Genomic DNA, 19,268 nt, shown 5'->3' with positions numbered 1-19,268 from the left:
AACTTGACCCACAGCCAGTGTGCAGTGAAAATCCTGTGGGATCCTGGTCAGCTTAGGGTCGTCTTGACCTGAACTGAATGTGATCGCACAGGGTTGACAGCACGAACAAGTTGCATGGGCGCTATTTCATTTAATCTATTGCAATGTTCTGGCAGCTTCATTATCCAGAGAGGACACAGATATGGATTTGTGGTCCAAGGTATTTACTTTCCACAAATCAGAACAATTTGGTCCAATTAAAAGCAGGAGTGCTCCACCAGCATCACACAAAATTAAAAATTAACCATCGCATCATATATGTTGACCAGAATATCCAATACTGGGTCACCAATATCCATTCATTTGAAAGGAAGAGCATTCAATAAGTTTTGTACCTTGGCTACAAAAAAGAGAAAACAAATAGCAACATACATTTATATAGCATTTTGTAAATACAAAAATGCCGCTGATATTGTCAATCTTTACTGAGACCATGCTGACTCTTCTGACAGATCCTGGTTGAGATATGGCACTAAGCCACTCAGAAGGAACCTCTCACCTACATCATATTTATTGTGTCAAAGGACCTGGTCAGACCAGTCAGCCTCAAGGACCTTCTGGAAGGAAAATTGAGAGATTTGGTAGCCCAGATAAATGCATCGCAATGGGGTTGGCAATGATATGAGGGTATGCTCCAGGGTGTCCTGATTTATGGCAAGTCGTCTGGCCCATTCTCAGCCACTAATGGAGTTAAACAGGGCTGCATGTGAGTGCCACTCCCCTTCTGCATATTTTTCACCATCATGCTCTCCGTTGCCTTCCATAATGGTGATACTGATTAAAATCAGTCATCGCCCGGATGGGAAGCTGCTCAATCCGAGATGGCTCCAGTCAAAGACTAAGGTCTTCCAATGGCATACTTTGTCATTTCCTATTTGCTGGTGCACCCGCTGCAGGATCAGAGATGGGCATGCAATGCAGCATGGACTTGTTCTCCAATGCATGTGACAACTTTGGCCTTACCATCTGCACAAAGGAAACTTGTGCTTGCTCCAGGAAGGCTCCCTGTCCCGACCTTTCATCCATGACCAGAACGTATCAGCTCACTTATCCTAGCAGCGTCTGTCCCTCTGTCTCGACAGCAGACTTCGGCATCAGTCTGTAGATGAAGACGAGCAACTAAACTACTTACACCATATTCACATAGTCACAGCTGAGTTGGGTTGGTCATGTAGCCAGAATGGTGACAAGGACACTCTGAAGGCTTCATTTAGAAAATCTTCTGGACACAAGTCAGCCTCAACAATGACCTGAAAATGAAATGTCCCGGAGGACAGAGAGCTGACTGATGGTGATTTAACCTGAGGGTCACTACACCTCAGGCGAGGGGCAAGGTTGAGAAGGCAGGGCCTTCATGAATACCCTCAGCTGGTACGGGAATTGAACCTGCATGTTGGCATCACTCCGCATCACAGAGCTGCCATCCAGCCAACTGAGCTAACTAAGCCCCGCAACAATCACCTAGCCACCCACCGGAACCCTATCAAACACCGTAGTGAATTAACAGAGTCATCTTCACCCCGAAGGACAAACAGGTTGGCCATGTAGACTTACCTCCTCGTGAAAAGGTAGTAGGTTCAAACGCACTTCAGTGCAGCATGGAACAGCACACATATTTTTCAAGGTAGCTCTGCCAGTGCTCTCTGTCGGTACGGAAGGAGAGCTGCATTATTGGAGGTTCCACCTTTCAGAGGGGATGATAAACCTCTGAGGCGGACATAAGCGATCCACGGCACTCTTTGAAGAAGAGCAGGGGAGTTCTCCCAGTGGACTAGACTAACGTTGCTGGAAAGAGATTATCTACTAGTCTCTCTCATTGCTACTTATGGAAACTCCCTTCGTGAAAATTGGCTGCTGCATTTCCACATAAGCCTTTGAAAAACACTTAATTGGTTGGAAAGTGCTTTGGGGAATTCGGAGGTCATTAAAGGTGCTGTAGGCATGTTCTTTCTTTGGTGAATAGGACGAGTGGGCAAATGCTAGGTCAAGAGTTGGGTTTTTAAAAAGGGCCCAAATACAATCTCCCCAAATCTGTCACTGTCTCAAACTCTCGTATGTGCCGCCTGGAGAAATATCTATTTCTCCATTGCTTGGCTTCTCCATCATGTTGTCCAGCTAATCCCATATCAACCTGAGCACAAGGACAAACAGGGAGGTGAACTTGTCCCATTCCACTTGTTCACGGGTGTAAAATAGGCAATCCGAAATCCACGAGCCACATCTTCAAATCCCCATGCAACTTTGCCTTCTGAACTTAGCAGGAACGTCACCAATCACACACCCCGGACTAAATTCTCCTTCCCCTCATTCCATATGCAATTCTATCTTTCCAATCTTCCAGCCTTATACTTCCATCCAGTTTCTTCAAACCTCTCTGCCCCACTACCTCTTCAGAATTGTCCTAAAAGCACTCAACTTCGAACACGCCATCCATCCAACACAACCCTCTTTTCAAATTCTTCCTTTTGCACATTGCTCCCATTCCTCCCCCCTTTGATTCTCAATCTTTAAAAGATAATAAGCTTCAAGTTGTTATTCAACATATTAAAGCAGTTGCACGCATCCCAGAATCCCAACGGAAATGCCTCAGAAAATGGATGACATTCCTTAATATTTTCAAGAACTCTAGTCAGTAGATGGGAACGACCCAAAGTCCAGCTGGTGTAACCCAATCAGGGAATCCAACATAAACAAATCCAAATCATTCAGTACATCATCACATTTGGAAAGAATGTTTATAGAACCCGACTAGTTCTCATGCAGGATTTGATAGTGAGATATTGAAAACCATGAGGCGGCTGGACAGATTAGATAGGAAGAAATTTTCCTGCTCGAAAAGAGAGCGAGAGTGAGAGGGCACAAGTTTAAGGAAAGAACTTATTCAGACAGCGAGTGGTTTGGATCTAGAATGCACTGCCTGGAGATGTGGTGGAGGCAGGTTACATTGACATTCGAGGGGCATCAGAGGGGGTGGCACGTGGCGTGGTGGTTAGCACTGGGAGTACGGCGCTGATGACCCGGGTTTGAATCCCAGCCCTAGGTCACTGTCCGTGTGGAGTTTGCACATTCTCCCTGTGTCTACATGGGTTTCATCCCCGCAACCCAAAGATGTGTAGGGTAGGTGGATTGGCCATGCTAAATTGCCCCTCAATTGGAAAAAAAGAATTGGGCACTCTAAATTTTGGGGGGAAAAATGAAAATGGATTTAGACAGAATTTTGGTTAGCCTACCTTCAATAGATAGGCCATTAACAGGATACCAGAAGAGATGGAATATGCTCTGGAATTTTCATGAGGATTTCAGTACTTAAAAAAAACAGGTTACGGACCTCCACTAATTCTCGTCTTGCCAAGGGGTTGAAGGTTCAAATCCTAGGATGTCGACACAAAAGGGGAAAATATTGAAAATCAATAGATTGGGTGGGATTGAAGAAGAGAACACGACAAGTCAGCATCTTGCAACTTCTTCAGAACTGACAAATGGACAAATTACATGGGAACGAGAGCAAAAGGCAGGGCTAGAAAAATAAAGAAATCAACTCCAAGCAAAGAGGGGCAGTGCCAGTTGAATAACGAGCAAGAAGCAGGCCCCAGGGTAGGAGGCGAGGACTTGAAAACACAAAGCCTGCAAAAGAGAAGTTAAAACAGAAAATTCCAGTAAAATAGTGAGCCTTCGCCCAGTGCTACTAAAAGTTAACGAATTTTACAATCACAAGATATCCCGACACAATTTACAACCAAAGTACTTCCAAAGTGCAATTACCATTTAATGTAAGAGACAATTTGCTCACAAACCAATAAATATCAATGAGAAAATGACCATATAATCTGTTTTGATGGTGTGAACTGAGGGATAAATAGTGATCATAACACCAGAGGTATTTCTTCAAAATAGTAACATACTGTATTATACATTCATCTGAATGGGCAGGTCTTGGTTTAATGGCTGCCACAGAGCAGTAGACATATGCAGCAGACTCCCAACAAAGATGACTTCGTTACACTCCTTCACTACTGCACTGGGAGTGTCAGCCTGGATTACGTGCTCCAGTCTGTAGAGCAGGACCTAACCTAATGACTTTCTGACTCCGAGGGTGAGCATGCGACGTACTGAGCAATAGGGGACATTACGCAACAACACAGAACCCAAGCTGACACTAACACGGTTCAGTACTTCTGAAATTTTGCTGCACATTCAGGGTGATCATCAGGAAATTAGATATTAAACTAAGCCTGTCCCAGTGGTTCAGGCAGATATAAGAGATCCCCTGGCGATATTCGAAGAGGAGCAAGTAGTTCTTTCTGTATCCTGGACAACAATCCTCACTCAGCCAAACACTGCAGTCAGACCTTGATGTATACAAAGTGACTTGTGCATCGCCTATGTAACAGTGTCTGAACATCAAAATAATTCACTGCATTGAAGCACTCTGAATGCTGATTCATTGGATACATTTATTTCTTGTCCCTACCATACAGACAAGGAGGTCTCCAAAATGCTAGGAAGTGTCAACACCTTATTTAAACACAGGGAACAGAAGTATGAAATTGGCAAGCTTCAAACAAGCCGAAGATGTTCAGTCTGCCTGCCACAGAGCAGTTGAAATACGGAACAGACTTCCAACCAACGATGACTTCATTAGCTCGAAAAGAATCAGATTATGGATTAAAGATTTAGTTGCAACTATGGGTGTAGCCAGTTAGATATGGGCAACAGGATTAATATCTGAATGGTTCTTGTCCATGTGCCTTTGGGATCAAGTAGGCCATTGCCAGTTGGGAGAGGATATGGAGGAGGGGTTCTGGAGTGAGGTGATCCAAAGGGTGAATGCCTGCACCTAATGTGCGAGGTTGGGGCTGATGCAGCTGAAGGTGGTGTATCGAGCACACCTTACAAGGGCGAGGATGAGCTGGCTCTTTGAGGGGGCAGAAGATGTGCGTGAACGTTGCAGGGGGGGGCCCTTGCAAACCAAGTTCATATGTTTTGGTCCTGTCCAAAGCTGGAGGATTACTGGAAGGAGGTGTTTAGGGTCATCTCTAAAGTAGTGCACATGAAACTGGACCCGGGCCCTCGGGAGGCCATATTCGGGGTGTCGGACCAGCCGGGGTTGGAAACCTGCGCGGAGGCAGATATTGTAGCCTTCACCTCGTTGATCGCCCAAAGGCGGATCCTGTTAGGGTGGAGATCAACCTCTCCACCCTGTGCCCTGGTGTGGCGGGAGGACCTGCTGGAATTCTTGACACTCGAGAAGGTCAAATTTGAACTGAGGGGAAGGATGGAGGGGTTCTACAATTCATGTTCGTTATTCATTGTGCACTTTCGAGAATTGGCTCACATCGTACATGGGGGGGGGGGGGGGGGGGGGGGGGGGGGACTGTATGTGTTAATGGTGACCATGGGTGATTCCTGATTCCTTTTTGTCAGTTGTCTCTGTTAACATGCGGGCTTGGGGTTTGGTGGGAGGATGGGATTGTTGTTATTGATATGGGGATTGACATCACATTCGTTACTGATTATTGTTGGGTATAAATTTGGGAGAAAATGTGAAAAGGAGGAGAATAAAAATATTTAAAAAAAAAAAAGTAGGCCATGTCAGAGTCCCAATTTGGAAGTTGTATTAGAGATTTCCCACCTTCCTCAACAGACTGTCGAACACTAGTTTGATCTAGACTGGGCCTCAGCATCCCGGTTAGGCACCACTCTTTTGAAAAGGTGTGAAGGCATCGAGGAGAGTGAGCAAAAAAGATTCACAAGGCTGGTCCCAGGGGATGAGGAACATCAGCTACACAGATGGATTGGGACGGTTTTACTTAAATGAGGTTGAGAGGAGAATTGATAGAGGTATTCAAAGTCTTGTGAGGTCTGGCCAGAGTAGGGAGGCGAAATCTGCTCCCATTGGTGGCTGGACCAAGAACAAGATGGCACAGATATAAGGTAATTAACAACAGGGCCAGCACGGTAGCACAGTGGTTAGCACTGTTGCTTCTCAGCACCATGGTCCCAGGTTCAATTCCCGGCTTGGGTCACTTTCAGTGCGGAGTCTGCACGTTCTACCTGTGTTTCCTCCGGGTGCTCTGATTTCCTCCCACAGTCCAAAGATGTGCAGGTTAGATGGATTATCCATGCTAAATTGCCCTTATGTTCAAAATGGTTAGGTGGGGTTACTGAGTAGAGGGTTAAGTAGGGTGCTCTTTCCAAGGGCAGTGCAAACTCGATGGGCTGAATGGTCTCCTACTGCACTGTTAATTCTGTTTAGAGTCATACTTAGCGTAAAGGAGATCAATCATCTCAGCCCCGGGACATTGCCGCAGGGGTTCCTCAGGGTGGTGTCTTAGGCCCAACCATCTTCAGTTGCTTCATCAATGACCGTCCTTCCATCATAAGGTCAGAAGTGGGACGTTTGTTGACGACTGCACAATACTCAGCACCATTCACAACTGCTCAGATAGTGAAGCAGTTCACGTCCATATGCAGCAAGACTTGGACAACATTCAGGCTTGGAATGCTAACCAAGAAGTGACATTCATCCCACACAAATGCCAGGGAATGACCCTCTCCAACAATAGAGAATCTAACCATCTGACTCGCCATTCTGCACTGTAGATTCTATGATTCAATGGCATCACTGAATCCCCCTCTATCAATATTCTGGGGGTGACCATTGACTGAATCCTCCTCTATCAATATTCTGGGGGTGATCATTGACCAGAAACTGAATGGACCCACCATATAAATATGGTGGCGAAACAACAAGCCAGAGGCTGGGAATTATACAGCGAGTAACTCATCTTCTGACTCCCCAAAGTTTGTCCACGACCTATAAGGCTCAAATCAGAAGTGTAACTCTCCACTTACTTGAAGTCTGGCTCCTACAACACTCAAGAAGCCTGACACCATCCAGGACAAGTAGCCCAATTTGACTAGCACCCCATTAATTACCTTAAACATTCACTCCCTCCATCACCAAACGCATAGTGCCACAGTGTGTACCATCTACAAATTGCACTGCAGCAACTCACAAAGGCCTTTTCAACAGAACTTTCCAAACCTGTGACCACCGAGAAGGAAAAGGGCAGCAGATGCATGGGAACTCCACCGCCTGCAAGTTTCCTTCCAAGTCACTCACTATCCTGACTTGGAACTATACCACAGTTAATGGGTCAAATTTCAGGAATCCCTCCCTAACAGCACTGTGGGTGTGCTAAAGTCTCATACCCTTCATGTTGAATTTCCACTTGCAAAAGCGGCTGGTTTAGCACAGTGGGCTAAACAGCTGACTTGTAATGCAGAACAATGCCAGCAGCGTGGGTTCAATTCTTGTGCCAGCCTCCCCGAACAGGCACCGGAATGTGGCAACTAGGGGCTTTTCACAGTAACTTCATTGAAGCCTACTTGTGACAATAAGCGATTATTATTATTACCTTTTGGCTCTACACAGTAGAAGAAGAATTGACAATAGCGCATTAAATGTCTCGACTAAATTGGTCACCAGCACTAAAGCACATTTTCCCCCTCGGTATAATATTCCCGAGGAGAGGCAATGTATTTTGATGTCATGCCAATACATTTGTGTGAGATTCTTAACCAATTTCAATTCATTTTAATCCAATTCAACTGATTCGCCCTCAAGTTACACAAAATCCCTCCACACACATCGCACAATTGGAGACACAAAATCTGTAACTGCGCTCCCGGATTCTTTAATGCTAAGCTAAAGAATCAGCGTGAACATTGTCCACATTCGCTATTGAGCAAATCTGCCCTGAGCACTTTCTCAATGATCGGCAGCTCACAGTTCCTCCCCCTTTCTGAAGGACCGGCTGCGTCAATAAAGGAGCCTACAAATAGGGTAGAGTGTCTGACATTGGCTAGCGTTTATTCACAGATGGTGCTAGAGCGAGGTGACAAAATCTACCACCTTGGCTGTCACCAGGCAACTGGTTCTTTAACCACCCGCAGAACTATTGCAGCATCTGATTACAGACTCAGCTATGTCGGGAAGATGGTGGTGTAGTGGCAATTGGACGAGTAACCCAGAGGACAAGGCTAACGCCCTGGTCCCACCATGACAGCCAGTGGAATTAAATTCAATAACTGGAATTGAAAGCGCATCTTAGGTGACCATGAAGGTACCATCGATTGTCATAAAAACTTATCCAGCTCACTGGTGCCCTGTAGGGAAGGAAATCTGCTGTCCTTCCTCAGACTAACGTACAGCAATGTGATTGATTCTAACCACCCTCTCACCCACTCAAGTTGTCCCATCTTAATACAGACCACAGCGATTCAAGTATGTAGCTCTCGAGGGCAATTTAGGATGGGCAAAGAATGCTGGCCCTGTCAGTGACGCACACATCCCATAATAATAATCTTTATTACTGTCACAAGTAGGCTTACATTAACACTGCAATGAAGTTACTGTAAAAAGCCCCTCGTCGCCAAATTCCGCACCTGTTCGGGTACAATTCAGAATGTCCAAATTACCCAACAGCATATATTTCGGGACTTGTGGGAAGAAACCGGAGCACCCGGAGGAAACCCACGCAGACACGGGGAGAACGTGCAGACTCCGCACAGACAGTGACCCAAGCCGGGAATCGAACCTGGGACCCTGGAGATGTGAAGCAACAGTGCTAACCACTGTGCTACCGTGCTGGCCCTAGAGAGAACAGGCAGATTGATGAATTGGATCTCTCTATTCAAATGTTGTCGCTTGGTCTTTTAGATGCTGGTGGAGTTGTTACACGCTTCCAGAATGCTCGGTTTTTCACCCAAAGGTTTCCAGTCTCTTAAAAGCCCGACTGTCAATAAAATATTCTCCTAGTTTGACTATCGTGTCACTCACCTGAAAATTGTGGATGAACGACAAGAAGAAAAAAAAACCTGTCAGTTCAAACAGAATAGGTTTGGTCAGAACTGCACAGAAATGGAATAGGGCTTGCCACCCTCACATTGATTCTGTCTACCCCTCCCGCTGCCTCAGGAAGGCAGACAGCATTATCAGAGACCCCCTCCTGCCCAGGCATTGCCCTCTTCCAGGCCCTTCCATCAGGCAGAAGGTACAGAAGACCCACACATCTAGACATAGGAACAGCTTCTTCCCCACAGCTACAAGACTCCTCAACGACTCTCCCTCGGACTGATGTGTTCCCTGTAAGAACACTATTCACGACACCATATGCTGCTCTTGCTCATGAACTTGTTTTGTTTGGCCCTTGTTCTGCGCCGTAACCATTCACTATTTGTACTATTTGATGTACTATTTGTCAATGTACTCTGTCGAGTATTCTTTTTGTCTACTGTGCATGTTCCCTAGGCCGCAGAAAAATACTTTTCACTGTACTTTGGTAAATGTGATAATAAATCAAAATCAATCAATTAATGTGCAAACTCCACACGGACAGTGACCCGTGGTCAGGATCGAACCCGGGTCCTTGCCGCCGTGAGGCAGAGGTGCTAACCACTGGCGTGCCGCCCATCAATCTCAGATTTATATTGTGATTCTGAACCAGGCCCCAACAGTGACTCGGGTACCAGACAGAAACCCCAATATTTTATTTAATTTGTAAGACTATGAGGAAAGGATCTTTCGCTCCAGGAGTGATTCCTCGCACAAATAGGGATCTGGTGTATTAAAACAAACCTTATTACTAACACAGGATTAAAATAACTAACATCACTTTGCTGATGTCACGGAGTAGGTGCACTGCATGCTGCTAACCAAAGGAAGTGCCCAGTCATAATCCCGTCGCTGCCGAGTTTCTCTGAAATGGGTATCATAAATGTTACTACATTTGTTCACACGGACTTCAAACGGAGAGGGGGGAAACCAGCCAGGTTTCCAGTCAGACTTGATGACGTGTGCATGTTTGTGGATGATGGATATGAACACAAAGTCCAGTGTGACAACCAGAGAGTCTGAAGTCTCAGACAGAAAAAAACCTGGTGGTAACTGCAAACCAATAAAGATGCAGCACCTTCAGGATAGGTAGAGAGGGGGGTCAAGAAAAGAAAAACACAGCTCCAAAAAGGAGGCGGCGAGGAATGCAGAGTCAGAGTAAACATAGTCATGGCTTACAAGCTCAATTTATATCCTGCATGCAGATGAAAACAAACCTCAGATCTTGATAAAACCATGTGACAGAAACAACTCGTAAACAAGTAGTGAGCAGTAGCTTCCTCCAAAACAAAACCACCTTTATTGAGCTGCAGATACTCTGCACAGTAGAAGGCTCACACTTCCTCAGCACATACAACAGGGTGAAAGCAAGCCAGGGCAAGGGGAGAGAGCGTGAAATACTAATTAATCCTGACTGCTACGCCTCGAGAGAACTGAAGCACAAACACCGGCATTGATCAACTGGGGGGGGGGGGGGAAACGGTCTGTTCCTGAATTAACTGGATTGCTCCTCAAAAGAGCCGCCATGGGCCTCCTTCGGTGCTGAACTATTATATACTGCAACTTCTGTGTCATGTAATTCTATGTAAAAGCGAAGCCCTCTATGTTTAAATTACTCAGCTTCTACGTACCGGCGCGAAGAATGTAATTGGCAAGAAGCTGATGGGCTGCAAGCGCTCAGGCATAAATCCACCATCTTGATCCAGAGCCTTGAGCACTGGGAATGGCCCGGAAGAAAACACTTTTCCACCCGTTCTTGTTACTTGTCAAGCAGCCACAGGCAGGCCTGGTGGTGCAGGCACAGAGATACTCATTTCACACATCAGTGGGTGAGAGTTTGCATACCGTAAATACCTCACGCCCATAATCTTCATGTACAGTGACCTTTTGCCCTTGGTTGTCATGCATCCCCCCCCATTTCCTTATTCTCCTCTACTCTGTCCAGGCCATGTGACCAGTCCAGTCACAGGGAGAGCAGGCAAGCCTGCAGCCTCTGGGAAAAGAATCAGCTCACCTAGCCAGTTCCCCTATCTTCAGCAACAACGCCTATAGTTGCACCCAGACAAGGGTGGGGTGAAATCCACGTTGGTGCCATTAATAATTGGTTGTTTCAAATGGTCAGTGAGTCAGTAATGAATAAGCATTTGCAAAGAACAAAACAGCACAGGAACAGGCCCTTCGGCCCTCCAAGCCTGTACCAGTCATGATACCACCCTTGGGCAAAAACCCCGGCACTTCCTTGTGATTTACAGGGGACGCTAGAGGCCTCAGCTCTTATGTAGAGGAAGTGTGGCTGTTATATATCTGTGTCTGCCATAGATACTCTCTCAGCCTTAGTGGTATCAGTCACTCCCACAAAGGGTTTGAGCGTTTGGTTTTATAACTCACACAGTCCCACATCCATCTCCTTTTATGCTGGCGTGGACCTAGGAGCAGATCCATAATCTGGCTATATTCTCTGTGTACCTCCCTTAATTCTGTGAAGACAGACAGAATCAACAGTGGAAAGGGCGTGACTGCTTTGACCCATAAGCTGCTTCACTCCACAGTAATGAAATAAATACCAAGTAATCTTATCACAGAGGACACAGACAAGGAGGTGGTTATGCAACCCTTCAGATCAGTGCCAGCTCTTGGCTGGAGCAATCCAAAATTAATTCCACTGCCCATTCCGCTCCCAAATCACTAAACCCTCCTGGAAAGTCCAGGTGATTGACAAGTGTGAAACCCCTCTTGTTGGCATGTTTTTCCAACACGCGCCATTCAGCTTTCATGACGTTTTGTGCGCACGATATTGTTGGCATTTGTTAAAACTTCCCTCAAAGGGAGAGAATTTTTTTTAGAAGACAGGAAGAAGGTCCATCTAGTTTGCCTTCTATCATCCTGGTAACTACTTAATGCGTCTGTGGTGAATGTAAAGTAGTAATTCACATTGTATTTACCAATACGATTGTAAGCGCAGTAGCGTTATCACACCACTAGGGGGAGTAGCTCTGGGAATGCTCAGGAGTTTGTACAGGGCTCCACCCTTGGCTCCGCCCACGACTCCTCCCCTTGACTGTTGTATAAATAACCGTGTCCAGAGCCAGCCTGCAGTTCATCGAGAGTTCAACGGGTAACAGGCTGGCTCTGTAGTTAAGTAGATTAAAACCACTGTTAATATCTTAAAGCACGTGTCTCGTGAATTGATGGTTCCATCAGCGTCAATAATGGAATTGCTTATCACCCTCTGTTAATGAGTGCAGCAGGCCCAGGCAGGTATTGGGGAAACCCCCTGTATGGCAGCACTCTGGGAACTAAGGCTCCAAAATAACCCGCCCCCCGCACCTCCCACCGCCACCTCCCCCCCATGTAATTTTCTGAAAATAACCGGTGACTTGCATTTAAATAGTTCAATAATTTCCACTCCCACTGTCTCCAGTGGGAATCGATTGGACAGATTGACCACTTGATCACAAATCTAATTTCCGCAAATTCATATTTCCAATTCTAAAGTTCTTCAGCTGTTGGCTGGGTCCTTTGCTTACGCTGCGACAGACACAATAGTTTTGATCCGAGAATTCAACAGCACTGGAGGCCATTCGGCCAGTCATGCCTGCGTCAGCTTTTTGAAAAAGTGGTGCAATTTATTCACACTTTGGTCCCTTGCACCCTTCAGCCCCCGCCCCCACGCCAACCCTGCAAATTTAGTTCTCCAAACATGTTCAATGGTCGTTTGCAAGTTTTGCTTCCGCCATCCTTGAAGGTAGAGCATTCCACACCTTAACCGGGAGCATCTCTCCATTTTGTCTCTAGTTCTTTGGCGAACTATTTTAACTCATGCAATGGCCACCGTTATCTGGCCCCTTCAGAATCAGAGAAACAACAATCCTCCCAACTCACAACCTTCTGATTTCTCACGAGAACAAACCCAATTTACCTAATCACTCCTGATATTCCAAACCTTACATCCCTTTAATTATTCTGGATGCTCACATCTGTAACCTTTCAATAGCTACAATATCCTTTTTGTACCGTGGCAGCCACAATACACTAGATTCTGTATGTTGTTGTATCAATGATTTATGAAAGGGCATGACTATCATTATTGAGCTAAAGTATCAACATTTTACCACATTCCAACATTTGATTTACTTTATTCACAACTGCTGGACATGGTTGCAATAGCTTCATTATTGTCAATCAGGACCCTCAGATCTCTTTATTGAAAAAGGAGATTTTCAAGCCTCTTTTCAGCAATATACTATTTAGAAAAATCGACATAGAAACATAGGGAATAGGGCAGGAGTCGGCCATTCGGCCCATCGATCCTGCTCCGCCATTCAATAAGATTACGGCTGATCATTTACCTCAACATCATACTCCAGCACTATGGGACGAGTCGTTTCTTTCATAAATAGTTTCAGTGACTTGGCCTAACCTGCCTTCTGTGGTGAATTCCACAGGTTCCCCACCCTCTACAGCACAGAAATGGCCCTTCGGCCCATCACATCTGCGGCGGTCAAACACGTAACGATTAGAATCCCATTTTCCAGCACTTGGACCATAGACTTGTCTGCTTTGGCATCGCAAATGTGCATCTAAATACTTAAATGGAATGCGGGTCTCTGCCTCCACCACCCTTTCAGGCAGCGAGTTCCAGACTCCCACCACCCTCTGGGCGAGGTGGTTTTTCCTCACATCCCCTCTAAACCTCCTGCCCCTTACTTTAAATCTGTGTCCCCTAGTCATTGATCCCTCCACCAAGGGAAAAATGTCTTCCTGTCTGCTCTATCTAAACCCCTCATAATTTTATACATCTCAATCCCCCCTCAATCTCCTCTGCTCCAAGGAAAACATCCCCATTCCAGCCAATCTCTCTTAGAACATAAGAACTAGGAGCAGGAGTAGGCCATCTGGCCCTTCGAGCCTGCTCCGCAATTCAATGAGATCATGGCTGATCTTTTGTGGACTCAGCTCCACTTTCCGGCCCGAACACCATAACCCTTGATCCCTTTATTCCTCAAAAAACTATCTTTATCTTGAAAACATTCAATGAAGGAACCTCAACTGCTTCACTGGGCAAGGAATTCCATAGAATTCCTTTGGGTGAAGAGGTTCCTCCTAAACTCAGTCCTAAATCTACTTCCCCTTATTTTGAGGCTATGCCCCCTAGTTCTGCTTTCACCTGCCAGTGGAAACAACCTGCCCGCGTCTTTCCTATCTATTCCCTTCATAATTTTATATGTTTCTATAAGGTCCCCCCGCATCCTTCTAAATTCCAGCGAGTCCAGTCCCAGTCTACTCAATCCCTCCTCATAGTCCAACCCCTTCAGCTCTGGGATTAACCTAGTGAATCTCCTCTGCACACCCTCCAGCGCCAGTACGTCCTTTCTCAGGTAAGGAGACCAAAACTGAACACAATACTCTAGGTGTGGCCTCACTAACACCTTATACAATTGCAGCATAACCTCCCTAGTCTTAAACTCCATCCCTCGAGCAATGAAGGACAAAACTCCATTCGCCTTCTTAATCACCTGTTGCACCCGTCAACCAACTTTTTGCGACTCATGCACTAGGACACCCAAGTCCTTCCGCAGAGCAGCATGTTTTAATATTTTATCATTTAAATAATAATCCCTTCAGCTATTATTCCTGCCAAAATGAATAACCTCACATTTGTCAACATTGTATTCCATCTGCCAGATCCTAGACCATTCACTTAACCTATCCAATTCCAAATCCCTCTGCAGACTTCCAGTATCCTCTGTACTTTTTGCTTTACCATTCATCTTAGCGTCGTCTGCAAACTTGGACACATTGCACTTGGTCCCCAACTCCAAATCACCTATATAAATTGTGAACAATTGTGGGCCCAACACTGATCCCTGAGGGACACCACTAGCTACTGATTGCCAACCAGAGAAACACCCATTAATCCCCACTCTTTGCTTCCTATTAATTAACCAATCCTCTATCCACGCGACTACTTTACCCTTAATGCCATGCATCTTTATCTTATGCATCAACCTTTTGTGTGTCACCTTGTCTAAAGCTTTCTGGAAATCCAGATTTACCACATCCATTGGCTCCCCGTTATCTACCGCACTGGTAATGCCCTTAGAAAATTCCACTAAATTAGTTAGGCACGACCTGCCCTTTATGAACACATGCTGTGTCTGTCCAAAGGGACAATTGCCATCCAGATGCCTCGCTATTTCTTCCTTGATGATAGATTCCAGCATCTTCCCACCTCCGAAGTTAAGCTCACTGGCCTATAATTACCCGCTTTCTGCCTACCTCCTTTTTTAAACAGTGGTGTCACGTTTGCTAATTTCCAATCCGCCGGGACCACCCCAGAGTCTAGTGAATTTTGGTAAATTATCACTAGTGCATCTGCAATTTCCCTAGCCATCTCTTTTAGTACTCTGGGATGCATTCCATCAGGGCCAGGAGACTTGTCTCTGGGATGCATTCCATCAGGGCCAGGAGACTTGTCTACCTTTAGCCCCATTAGCTTGCCCATCACTACCTCCTTAGTGATAACAATCCTCTCAAGGTCCTCACCTGTCATAGCCTCTTCATCGCTAAAACTCTCCAGCCCAGGCAACATCCTGGTAAATCTCCTCTGCGCCCTTTCCAGTGCTATCACATCTCTCCTGTAATGTGGATTCCAAAACTACTCACAATACTCTAGCTGTGGCCTAACCAACGTTTTATACAGTTACAGCATAACCTCCCTGCTCTTCAACTCTATGCCTCAGCTAATAAGGCAAGTACACCATATGCCTTCTTAACCACTGTATCCACCCACTCTTCTACCTTAAGGGACTGATGTATGTGCACATCAAGGTCCCTCTGATCTTCGGTGCTTTTGAGGGTCCTGCCATTCATCATGTATTCCCTAGTTTTGTTTGTCCTTCCCAAGCCTCACACTTATCCAGACTGAAATCCATTTGTCACCCATCAGCCTGCCCATCGTCCTGTAAGCTAAGACAATCCTCTTCACTATTTACCACCCCGCCAATTTTTGAATCATCCATAAACTTACTGATCAACCCTCCTACATTCATGTCTAAATCATTCATATGAACCACAAACAGCAAGGGCCCCAACACTGGTTCCCTGCGGGACCCCACTGGACACGGGCTTCCAGTCGGAAAAACACCCCTTGACCACCACCCTCTGCTTCCTGCCACTTAGCCAATTCTGGATCCAATTTGCCAAATTTCCTTGGATCCCATGGCTCTTAACTTCGCCATCAGCCTCCCATGTGGAACCTTATCAAAAGCTTTGCTGAAGTCCAGGTAGACTATGTCAAATGCATTGCCCTCACCTGCACATCTGGTCACCTCTTTGAAAAATTCAATCAAGTTGGTCAGGCAGGATCTGCCCTTAACATAACCATGCTGACTGTTGTTGATTAATCCCGGACTCTCCAAATGCAGATTAATTCGGTCTCTCAGAATTCTCCAAATCCCAGTGAATATAGGCCCAGTCGACCGAATCTCTCTTGCATTTCATGCACATTAACCTTTCCACACAAGTAATAGTTCCTGGTTAGATTTGATTGCCCCCATTTTAAATAGCATGCATTTCCCCACAATGAGGGTGGACTTGTGGTGCAGGGGGTATCGGAGTCGGAAGCTCTGGGTTCAAGTCCCGCCTCGGGTCTCGATGGCCAAGGAAGGTGACTTCATCAAGCAGTCAAACAGGTTGAGTATAGACTTGTAAATCCTTCCAACACATGCCAAGGGCAGGCAGGAGAGACTCCTGATCAGCCATGTGATGAAAAGGTTGGAGCCTCTACCATCACTGTGTATGTAGACAGCAACATGCAAAAGTGCGTGTTGCCATAGCAACCCGGACTTCGAGTGATCTGCAATACACCTCCACAGTGAATTCCATCCCAAGGATATTCAAATCCCTGTGATTTACCCTATTAATCACAGCACACAATGGGGAAAAGTATAAATGGGGGTGGAGAAAGGGGGGGGGGGGGGGGGGGGGGGCAACGATAATGTTATTTTGTTTTTCTTAATGTTTCCCCCTCATATCCAGGGGGAAAAATATACTCTCCACAATAATAATTGAAAAGTATTTTCCTCACTAAAAACCATTTCCAATAATTTAAATGGAAGTAAAATTGAAAAAAGCAAAGAGGGAACCGGATGCTAGCAAAAATAAATATTAGATTGTCTGAGTTGAGCAGATATCAGAGTAAACAGCACAATGTAAGCATTAAGGATTTGCAGCATCAGCCTTCGTAAAGCCAGTCCGAAGGGATGCCATTCGAGTGGAGCACTTTGACTCAGCATTAAACGAGCTGGAATTCTGCATCATCCAGCAACACCCACAGAAACATCCAGGCACTGAAAGGACCAAACATCAAGACCAGTGAACTTTAACCTACTCTTTCCTCCCCATGGTATTAGCATAAATAGCCTCAGCTCTTAAAAGCACAAAGGTCAAGGCCACAGACTCCTAGAAAGTTTACTTTGATGTAACAATATACAGTACATTTATGTTGTAAAAATCTAGTCACCAAGAATCTACTTACCATCACCTTGGCTGTTTAGTTCTGAATCGCCTCCTCATTGCAATGTAAATTATTTTGCTAATCCCGATGCTGTCACAGGCGGGTTCCAGCCTAGAGAAAAATAAGAGTGTCAAATGTCACAAGTGTCAAACCCCTCTGAAATGTCAGCTTCCCTTGTTATCCCGACTTTGCAATTTGCAAACTGCCCCACCACTCAATTTTTGAAACAGGTTTTAGACAATATTTCATAAATACTGCAAATAACCCAGAAAGAGAAATAAAGAGAGAGACAATAGAGAAAGTGAAAGGAGAGGGTAGAGCGAGAGAGAAAAAAAGTGTAGAGCGAGAGAGAAAAAAAGTGTAGAGCGAGAGAGAAAAGGGTAGAGCGAGAGAGAAAAGGGGAGCGAGAGAGAAAAGGGGAGCGAGAGAGAAAAGGGGAGCGAGAGAGAAAAGGGGAGCGAGAGAGAAAAGGGGAGCGAGAGAGAAAAGGGGAGCGAGAGAGAAAAGGGGAGCGAGAGTGAAAAGGGGAGCGAGAGTGAAAAGGGAGGGATAAAAAAAGAGAGAAAAAGGGAGAGAGAAAAGAAGGAGAGAGAAAAAAAGGCGAGAAAGAAAGGAGTAAAAGGAGGGAGGAAAAAGGGAGAGTAAAAATGGAGAGCGAGGGAAAAAAAGGGAGAGAAGAGAGAGAGATAATAAAGGGAGAGAGACAAAGGAAGAAAAGAAAAGCAAATGAGAGGGAGAGAGAAAGCGAAAGGGAAAGGAGAGAGTAAAAGAGAAAGATATTAAGACAGAAAGAAATAGAAAACAACCAAATAAAAGAGAAAATAAGTGGGAAAGAATGAGAGGGAGGAAGGAGAGAGAGGGGAGGGCAGGAGAGCGACACAGAGAGAGGGAGAGCAGGAGAGAGACACAGAGAGAGGGAGAGAGACACACAGAGAGAGAGGGAGAGCGGGAGAGAGACAGAGAGAAAGAGGGAGAGCGGAAGAGAGACAGCGAGAGAGAGGGAGAGCGGGAGAGAGACACACACACACAGAGGGAGGGAGAGCGACACAGAGAGAGACACACACACACAGAGGGAGAGCGAGCGGGAGAGACACACACAAAGAGAGGGTGAGAGACACACACAGAGGGAGAGCGGGAGAGAGACACACACAGAGGGAGAGCGGGAGAGAGACACACACAGAGGGAGAGAGAGCGGGAGAGAGAGACACAGAGAGGGAGAGAGAGCGGGAGAGAGAGACACACACAGAGGGAGAGCGAGCGGGAGAGACACACACACACACAGGGAGAGCGGGAGAGAGACACACACACACACACACACAGAGGGAGACAGACACACACAGAGAGAGGGAGAGCGGGAGAGAGACACACACAGAGAGCGGGAGACAGACACACACACAGAGAGAGGGAGACAGACAAACACAGAGAGAGCGGGAGACAGACACACACAGAGAGAGGGAGAGCGGGAGAGAGAGACGGGGGGGGGTGAGAAGGAGAGACGGGGGGGGGGTGAGAAGGAGAGACGGGGGGTGAGAAGGAGAGACGGGGGGGGGAGAAGGAAGACGGTGGGGGGTGAAGGAGAGACGGGGGGGTTGAGAAGGAGAGACGGGGGGGGGAAGGGAGACGGGGGGGAAGGAGAGCACGGGGGAGAGACGGGGGGGAAGGAGAGACGGGGGGGGGGGGAAGGAGAGACGGGGGGGGGGAAGGAGAGACGGGGGGGAAGGAGAGACGGGGGGGGGGGGGGGAAGGAGAGACGGGGGGGGGGGAAGGGAGACGGGGGGGGGGGGGGGAAGGGAGAACGGGGGGGGGGGGAAA

General features: G+C 46.4%; 1 protein-coding gene across 4 annotated transcripts in view; it reads right to left on the bottom strand.

Moving 5' to 3' along the window:
• The window catches only part of LOC119979737 (CREB3 regulatory factor-like), a 131,225-nt gene that overhangs the window by 97,971 nt on the left and 13,986 nt on the right, over window positions 1–19,268 (bottom strand). For 3 of the 4 annotated variants that reach the window (XM_038822324.1, XM_038822328.1, XM_038822329.1), the window contains exon 2: window positions 17,478–17,567. The gene's annotated coding sequence lies outside the window, so the exon portion shown is untranslated. Of the gene's footprint in view, window positions 1–3,269; window positions 3,411–17,477; window positions 17,568–19,268 lie in introns of all 4 variants that reach the window. The other variant, XM_038822326.1, reaches the window with a different exon arrangement.

Source organism: Scyliorhinus canicula, chromosome 16 (genome assembly GCF_902713615.1).
Source record: "Scyliorhinus canicula chromosome 16, sScyCan1.1, whole genome shotgun sequence".
Taxonomy (NCBI): Eukaryota; Metazoa; Chordata; class Chondrichthyes; order Carcharhiniformes; family Scyliorhinidae; genus Scyliorhinus; species Scyliorhinus canicula.
The sequence above is the reverse complement of the archived record's forward strand: the minus strand, read 5'-3'. Positions and strand labels throughout refer to the sequence as shown.